The following is a 9,718-nucleotide window of genomic DNA, read 5'->3' as shown; positions in this document are numbered from 1 at the left end:
TGTTTAAATCCTATACGTTGCAAGTGGTGGTTAGCAAGGAGACTTTCCACAATAATTCTCTTTGTCATTCTTTTACGTTATTATTTTCTCTATTATTGCAAAAACCGAGTTCTAGTATTTGGTAATTTGTTATGTTTTCTTCCATCGGTCTTAGAGTAGGTATTTTCACTTAAAAGGTTCAAACCTTGTAAATAATCAATGGTTGCACCACCTACTGCACATGAAGGACTATCATGGACAATAACACCACTATTCGGTAGAAAGTCTTATGGATGGTGGAAGAACATATGATACAACTCAAGTCCTTGGAGAGAAAGGAACGGGATGTTCCTGAAAAGTTGGCAATTCATAACAATGCAAAGTCTAAGAAAATCTTGATCTGTGGAATAGTTCCAAATGAGTATAATACAATTTCAGCATGTCCAGACGCTAAAGTGAATTGGGAGAAACCGCAAACAGCTCATGAGGGGACAAGTCAGGTAATTAAATCCGTAATTGATGATCTGAATAGGTAGTATGAGTTTTCCTGAAAGATGGAAGGAAAGATAATTCAAAACATGCATACCCAATTCACTACCATCATTAATAAAATCTACTCGCTAAGAGAGATAGTACCCACTGGAAAGGTTGTCAGAAAACATCTGAATATTGTCCCTGAATCATTGGAAAGCAAATTTTAAGCAATTACTAAAGCACGTGACATAGAAACGATTATAATTGATGAGTTTTTAGAAATTTCTTGACCTATTGAGCTGAAAGAAATTAATAGAAGGAAATAGGAGACAAAAGGAAAGATAGTTCTCAAAGAAACAGAAAAAGGATGATTCACGCCAAGAGAATATTTCTCTAAGGACGAAGCATTTCCAACAAATGCATAAGACTATATGATTTGACAAACCCTCAGAATATGACCGACAAAGACATCAGAGAATAGTTATTCCACAAATGAAGAAGCCTAGATCACTTCACCAAATTTTATCCTTTGTGGACTCTGGAATACAAAAGGAACAAACCAGAAAAGGAAAAAAAGATTAGGAACGATCAATATATTCCTTCAAATCATAGACTAAGGAATCAAGAGGTTATTTGTCTATGAAATAGGCTTTTGCGGCAATGAGAAATTTCTGATGAAGAATCTGATGAGGTAGGACTTGAAAACCAATCCTTACTTGGAATGGAAGAAACATTGAAGTATTAATTTCTTGCGCTGATTGCAATAACGAAATGAGATGATGAAGAGAACCTGTGAGAGTCCAAAGAAACAATCATGACACTAATGACTAACACAGACTCAAAAGAAGATAAAGATGACAAGATGTTAAAGGTAAGTTTTTATCAAATCAAAGTAAAACTTCATATTTATTCAAAGAAGAAAATAGGATCTTTATTTTGTACTCTCATAGATGCATATCACTCAACATGTCCTAAAAGAGAAAATTTCAAAAGACTATGCATGTCTAAGAGAAGAAAATGAAAATCTCAATCAACATCTTCATGAAAAATAATTAATGACTTCAAATTCTCTAGAAAAGAGAAAAATATTTAAAACAATGTTTGCATGGTCCTGGAGGAAAAAGAAGTAACAAAGTGTATTCCATGACTAAAAGACATAAAGTATTTCTCGTTGAGGAACTTTATAAGACAAGAATGGAAGTACAACAAAATATGAGATGGAGAAAATACTCCACAATGCTTGATAATATCCAAAGAGAGTCGGCCATCAAATAGACAAAATATTATAATTTTGAACCCATAAAAATTAAATACTAAACCCTACACTGAGGAAGACATGTTTCAAACAACCAGTGATTATGAGTTTACTTGGTATTCATAAAGATTATTGTTTGTGCATGAGTAACTACACACAGATAAGAGTAAATAGAAAATTCATTAGTGATGCATCATAAAATTAACTTTGAATTGAATAAAAATTATACTTAAACATTCTAACTCACTCCATCCATCCACAAAAATAAAATAAAACAAATGAAAAAAGCTACAAGAAAAACCTTCTTTTTCCATAATAACAGTAATATCACTGGTTTCTAACTCTTTCACTACTTTATTTGATTTCAATGTAACAACTACTATAATGATTTTAAAGTTCAAAACTAAAATATTCATTATTCTAAAGATTTTCTAACTACTTGTGCATGAGTCGGAAATCTAACAGAAACAACCCCTTTATCTCCCACGTAAGTATGGTCAGGCGGAGCCAGTAAGGGCTCAAGGGTTCATGCAAACAAATTACATTGTTAAAATTATTTTTTTATGCATACAAAATAGATGTTCCCCTCCCCCCCAACAAAGACTTATTCGTGTGTACATTTATCTCTTTAAATTTTGGACCCCTTCATATTCGTCACTGAGTATGGTCACCTTGACCAGACCCTACTTGTGATTATATTGGATATGCATGTTCATATTTAAATTTCTGTGGAAAAAGAAAAAAATTGAAAAAGGCAGCTCACAAAACGATGATTGATAATTTTAACTACTCAAAAATTAAGAAAGATAACATGTTAAGTGAATGACATAGACCTGCATGTGTAGTTTTCCCTCAAAGAAAAGGCTTTATGTTTCAAAAGATAATTCCCTGCAACCCCTTCGAGGAGTTTTTTAGCTCCCTATTTTTCTTTTAGTATAATTAGACTCAATTTAGTCTAATTTTCTAAAGTAAGATTCAGATAAAACAAATTTATTTACTCTGAAAATCAGCAATTTAAGAGTTAATAAGCACCTCCAACAATAAAAAAAACACTAAGCAGCAAAAGTCCGGTAAAGCCAGGGGGCTGCACTTGTAAAATCTCTGCCTTAGGACTTTGATTCAATGTTGAAATATTTGGTTCCACCACACGGTACAGAAAAGACACCCCTGAGATCTGATTCCTGTCATGTCTAGACACAACAGAAACACTCATTCCCATCTTTTCCTTAAAAAACATGGAATCCGTGTGCTTGTTGAAGCATGAAGCAAATCTATCTCCTCCAAATATTTCTATTTCCATCATAAGATCTCTTCTTACTTCCAACTCCAACATCTGCTTTGGAGAAACCTCTTATGCAATGATCTCCTTCCTGATAGCTCTTTATCAATCTCATTCCTTATTGCCTCAACCCCATTGCTATTACTGTTCAATGACTCAAGTTCCATTACACCAACTAAAACAAAAAGGATGGTATATAAATGTACTTTTACACACAATGAGACAAGGAACTTCTTTCAAGACAAACCTGCAGGGATGGTCAGTTGAGTGGAACCTGAAATCTGATCAGTGGATAGATACTCCAACACCATATCTACAACTACAAAAGTTATATATATATATATATATATATATATATATATATATATATATATTTCTAACAAGGTGGATTCATTTTTTTTTTAAAGTTCCAATTTTATGCCCAGACAGAGTTGGATCGACATTTTAGGAGAAGATAAGTCAAACAAAGTTTCAAAATCTTACCTTGGATTTGTTGTTATTCTTAAGACAAGGTGGCTGTCAGTATCATGTTCTTCAATCTAGTTCATGTTGTGTCTTTTTCTCATACTCGTCTAAAAAAATTGTGTAACTCTTTATTAAATTCATTTGCCTTCTTATAATTAGTTTATGTCAAACATATCATAAATTCTATGTAATAAGGTTGCTTTGACCAAAACATTATATTATGGAAACGTGTCATGAAACCTCATGGTAAAATGATTTTCAACCTTTGAATTTAATAAATATAACTTATTTATTTATTAAGCCCAATGATTTTCATATTTCTTTTTGTCTCTTTTTGTTCTCTATTTCCTTATTTGCCTTAAATTACCAATGGTCTATGAGTTGTGCTATACAAAAGCTTTTCAATAGCTTCATGTCATTGGAACCATGTATGCCATGTCGTGTTGAAATTAATATCGATTGTCGCATCAATATAAAACCAAATCGAAGTGCTATTTATTGCCAACATGGACTCTATCCTTTTTTTAATTTTATTTTGCTGGTATATGGAGGACCACTAATGTCTCCATATGAGACTAAAAAGATAAGAATTATCTCCAACCTTGACAAACAAGTACTTGGTGCATTTTATCATTTTTATAATGGTGAAAGAAGCATATGAAGAGTTTAAACATTCAAATTTGGCATAGATATTATGATGTGTTTGAACCGTTAATTTGAATTTTAGTGTAAAAAGAACCTCTTCTAGAAACTTGGCAAAGAAATGGAGTGTCCTATACTTTCAGTCTCATTGAGTTCTCACTACAACTTCAAAAATATGTAAGTCTTGATGCAGGAGATACAAAATAGCAAGGCACTTGATCCAGCAGAATAAGTACTCAATGGTATGGAATATGTCCAAAGTAAATATCAAAATACCTCCTGTATTGATAAATCTGACATTATTACAAATGTAGGGGATTGAATTGCTAACCTTTACGAAGATTTTTGATGATATTTTGATTATATTTTCCCTAGGTCATGCCCTTTATCTTCTAAAAAAACATTGTTGGGTGATAATGTGTTAATTTGGGAGTTTTCCTTACATTTACAATATGTTACACCGCTATAGTGGCCCAAACCAACTACTTTTTTGTCTGCTTGATTTCTTTTATTTCACTTGTAACGACGGAATATATTTTTGTACTATCATATATTAAAGAATAAAATGTGATAGAATTAAAATTAGTTTGATTTATAAATTTAAAACCCAACATATAATATGTTTTTTATATGCTCATACAAATCCTGTCTGTAAACATGGCTAAACCTAATTAGTCAATTCTAATAATTTCACTAGAGAAAAGTTTTCTAACGGTATCATGTCTATGTCCTATATGACGAGACTGTCCGTTATACATCATGCTCCATGTCCTACCTATTGCATCTTGACTATCAAATTGTATGCATACTAATGCCAATTGTTTGGGCCAAAAAATATATCTATCAAGAAATTCTGGAGTCTTTACACTTATTCACCGACCTTACCTAGCAATATATGCCGCTTTTGAAATATTTCTAAGAGACTGATCCTCTACCAAGAGTAAATACATATTCGCTCGTGGATATTACTTGGTTTTTCCCATGATCCAATTCGCATCACTATATCCTTTCAATATTCCTTGATATTATTATAATCTAATGAGTTCTATTGGGATCACTTTTGAACAGACTCATTTCATTAATAGAAAATATTATATCTGATCAGCACACTTCATGATATACATCATACTTTTCAGTACTCTAGCACAATCCAATTTTGAGTCAGTTTGCTTTCACTCGTTTGAAATGCAAAGGTCACATTTATTGGAGACTTGACAAAACTAAAATCTAAATATTTGAACTAGTCAAGTACCTTTTCAATGCAATTAGACCGTGAAAATGCTCAACATTATGGAGCTCTAAGGATTCTTATATCTAAGATCGCATCAGCAACTTCAAGATATTTCATTCCAAACTTGCTTTCTAGCATACATTTAGTAGCATTTATGTCATTAGTGTCTCTATTGATGGTCAACATATCACCAATATACAAACAAACAATGACCTAGTAATTTTAACGTGAACACATTTATCATTTCCATCATTCTAAAATCCATTTGTTAACGTGGTTTGGTCAAATTTCTGAAGTCATTGTTTGGGTGCTCGTTTTAGTACATAATGTAACTTATTAAGTTTGCACACTTACATTTTATTTACCAGGAATCGTAAAACCCTTGGGTTATTCCATTTAAATTTCTTCCTCCAATTCTCCGTTTAAGAGAGTCTTTTTCATATCCATTTGATTAATTTGGAGGTCATATACCACAACTAACACAATTAACATCCAAATGAATATAATTCTAGTCACAATAGAGTATGTGATGAAAAGATCAAGACCTTGTTTTTGTCTAAAACCTTTGATAAAAGGTCTTGCTTTATATTTGTAAGCAGTTCCATTGAATTTCATTTCCTTTTGAGTATTCACTTTGAACCTAAAGGTTTATTTTCTTGAGGAAGATCAACCAACGTCAAATAGGATTGCTCAAGATTGACCTAATCTCACTATTGACACCATCTGTCCAAAAGGATGAGTCTACAGAAGACACAAGAAATGTTACAAAATCATATTCGAAGGAAGTAGGTATCCTTTGACATTTACTACGCCTTTGAATCTCTTTTTTAAGTACATTCTCCTCTTGTTCTTCCCAAAGTCGTTTACACCTTTCATAAGACTATTTAATTATAAGTTTACACTCCACAAACTTAGGTCCTATTTTAATCATTTTAGGAATAGGAACTTGGACTTTGGATAGACACCCCCTCACCTTGAAATATTTCAAGTTGGGTTTCCTTCCTTTCCATTTATCATATGGATTAGATGTTTTTCTTGAACAAACAAAATTGCTTTGTTTCTAAAACGACAAACTTTTTGTTTTTCATTTAGTAGTAAGGATTGTTCCTCCACACAAGTCTTATGGTAAACCCTAACTTATAAATAGTGCATCATTTATTTCTTTCATCGTTCTGTTTTTCATTAGATTTAGGTGAATAGAGCAGCAGTTTGATGGATAATTCCACTTTCAAAATATATTTTTTTGCACAAGGAGATTTATATTCTCCATTCTTATCACTTCTTATCTTTTCCCAAAATATTTTCAACTTTGATATTACATTGTCTAGACATTTCTATTGCTTCATCCTTACCATTCAGCAAATTGGCATAGTCATGTATAATGCAATTGTCAATAAAAGTAACGAGATATTTTTTCCCACCATGAGATGGTGTTGACTTCAAATAACAAATATTACTGTAAATCAATTCTAAGGGATTAGAAGTCCTTTTCAACAGATTTATAAGAATGCTAAGGATACTTATATACCACACAAACTTGACATTTTTATTTATTGCACTCAAAGTTAGACAAAACTTCTAAGTTGATCAGTTTCCCTAACAATGTTTTTTTTGACATGCCCCATGTGCCCATGTAACAAACTTTGACTCAAGCAAGTAAGAACAAATAAAATTTTGAGTTTGAAAAACTCTTCACGAGGTTGCTTTTTTCTCGCTAATATTTTATTCCTATTTCTTACAATTTTGTGTGATACAGACATTGTTTAGAGTCATCACCTAGTCAAATGTCCTTTTCAGAATGACCTTTTCATAACTTTCGATTTGAATGTTATAGAACTACCCATGAACAAAGTTTCATCGGGTCCAATAAAGGCAATATAGTCCAAATCTTTGTTTTAAAAAAAAAAACAAATGAGTTTTCACCTATATTCATGTCTATGCAAATACTTTTATTATAATAGACATATATTTTCATGAAAAATTAGAACATTTTAAGTGACACTTTTTCATAAAAGAACACAATTATTTTGAACAAGTATACATAATTTGGTAGTTTCATACAAGTCACACCATATACTAGTAATAGAAAAACTCAACAATCACAATACCAAATATACTCCATGAATTTTGTGGGTCTAACATAATACAAAAGTATCATTGAATTTAATATGTTTTACTCCAACGTTAAACTAGATACCAAGTCTAATCATAAGCAAAGAACTCCAACATTTTAAATATGATCTAAAAAAAAAACATTCAAGTATTTGAAAATAGTTTTTCCACATACTTTACCAAACTTTCAAAATGCCATTTACAGTATGATACCTCTTTTGGAAATATTGTTCTACAAAAAAAGTATATTTCTTAAATTATTTTTGAATATCTTTACATAGTGTTAAAATTCATTCCATAGAGGCACAAAATTACAAATTCTAAGTCACTAGTATTTTTCCTTGTATAACAAATAGACATACCATTTAGTATTTAGAATACTAACAATAAAGACAAAAAATGTACAATTTGTTTCTATATACCAGTAATGTTTATCAAAAGTCAAAAGTACAACATTCACTTAATATATGAACTTTTCATATAAACCAATTGTATAGTCTGATTTATCCAGAGTAGAAACTACATAAGTTTTTAGTCTACAAAAATAAGACAATTAAATTTCACATGGAGTGTAAAATTACAAAAGTTTTTTAGTCTCCAAAAAGAATTAAACATATTTTTTATAACATAGAAGTATTTTTCTTTTCAATATCCTTCCAACTGTAACATTTTGACATACTATTTTAAACAAAAATATGCATGTCTCATTTTGTGAACTAAAGAATTTTAACGGCAACAATATTGTCAAGCAAAATTCATTCCACAACATATGATTTGAATCTTTTTCTAAAGATATACATGATAAAAACTTAAAGTTGTTAACTCTTAGAAATTATTTTACTTATTAGATAAAATAATAAGAAGTTTAACTAGTGTAATATTTAACCAGAATACCACAAAAAAAAAAAAATTCTCTACATTCTCACTCTGACCTTACTAACCAAAGCACCGAATTTCGGAGAAGTAATGCATTAATCTTCTACTTCATGATATGTTTCTCTCAATCAATAGAAGACAAGAAATGCCAACAGTATAAAAATTTAGTTGAGATTGTTGTTCATCTTGTATTTCTAAGATACATAAAACAAAACCTTTAAAATCTGGTAAGATAGAGCAAAGTTTAAGATCATTTCACAACTAGAAAATTACAACTAGTAGAGAAACTAGAATTATAAATAGATAGATAAAATATACGAAATATTATTCTTCAAGAAGAATTTTTGCCAAATTGTGTTTAACGAATCTTACTAATTCCAACAAACTTTGCAGAAACACGAAATTACCAAAGTTTAATGAACCAGTAAAGAACAGAAGAACATAAATTAATTCACAAATCTAAAATATGTAACACATACCAAAATATGAAAAAACAAAAAGAATATCAAGCCCACTGAATGCACAATGTCCCCTTAAGGAAATTATTACCCTCTAGTATCCGAGGTTTGATTTGGAATATTTCCTCCCATGATAGAATAATCTCGGTCACCAGTGTGTTGATACCAAAAATGCTGATGTCAGCGAGTCACTCAACATCAATACAATACATTTAAAATACTAGATTTAGTATTAGTAGAAGAATTAGAGTAATTATTTTTTAAAAATGAGAGGAAATCCCTCAATTTATCAAAAACAAATGGTAGTGCGAAAAGATTCTTATTGTGCCTTACCAGAAAGGTTTCAAACCTTTGTAATAGTCACAATCTTTTAGAAAGGTCGTCACCTTTCATAAAAGTCACAACTTTTCATCAAAGTCACAAGTCTTTATAAAAGTCGCAACTCTTCATTTTCCATTCACACCTTTTAACACCCAACATTCTATACCCCGACAAGGTATATTATTTTTTGGCAGCGTGGAATTTTTTTTTTTCAGTTAGAAAATCTTTCAATAGAGTTAAATTGTATCTTTTATAATCTCTTATTATGTTGAGTTCATAGATTACAAAGTATTTCATAAAGCTTTATATTATTTAACTCCTCTAATTCTTTATATTCAGCATGAGTACACTTTTATCTATTCTAGTCCTCTGTGTTAGTTATTTATTATTCAACTTTATTATGTACGTACATTAAAAGTACTTATATCAATCGAACTGCATTTTTTTAATGATGTAGATACATGCTCTTTGGATCCTTAACAAGAGTCTGTAGAGATCACTTTGTTTTCTCGCCAACTTTTGAGTAAAACCTCCTTGCGTTTGAAGAACTCCAATTTTATGAATGTTAGTATTAGTAACAATTTGAATAGTCGTGGTTTTGTCCCGACAATCGTTCGTGTATATAT

Source organism: Solanum pennellii, chromosome 10 (genome assembly GCF_001406875.1).
Source record: "Solanum pennellii chromosome 10, SPENNV200".
Classification (NCBI taxonomy): domain Eukaryota; kingdom Viridiplantae; phylum Streptophyta; class Magnoliopsida; order Solanales; family Solanaceae; genus Solanum; species Solanum pennellii.
The sequence above is the reverse complement of the archived record's forward strand: the minus strand, read 5'-3'. Positions refer to the sequence as shown.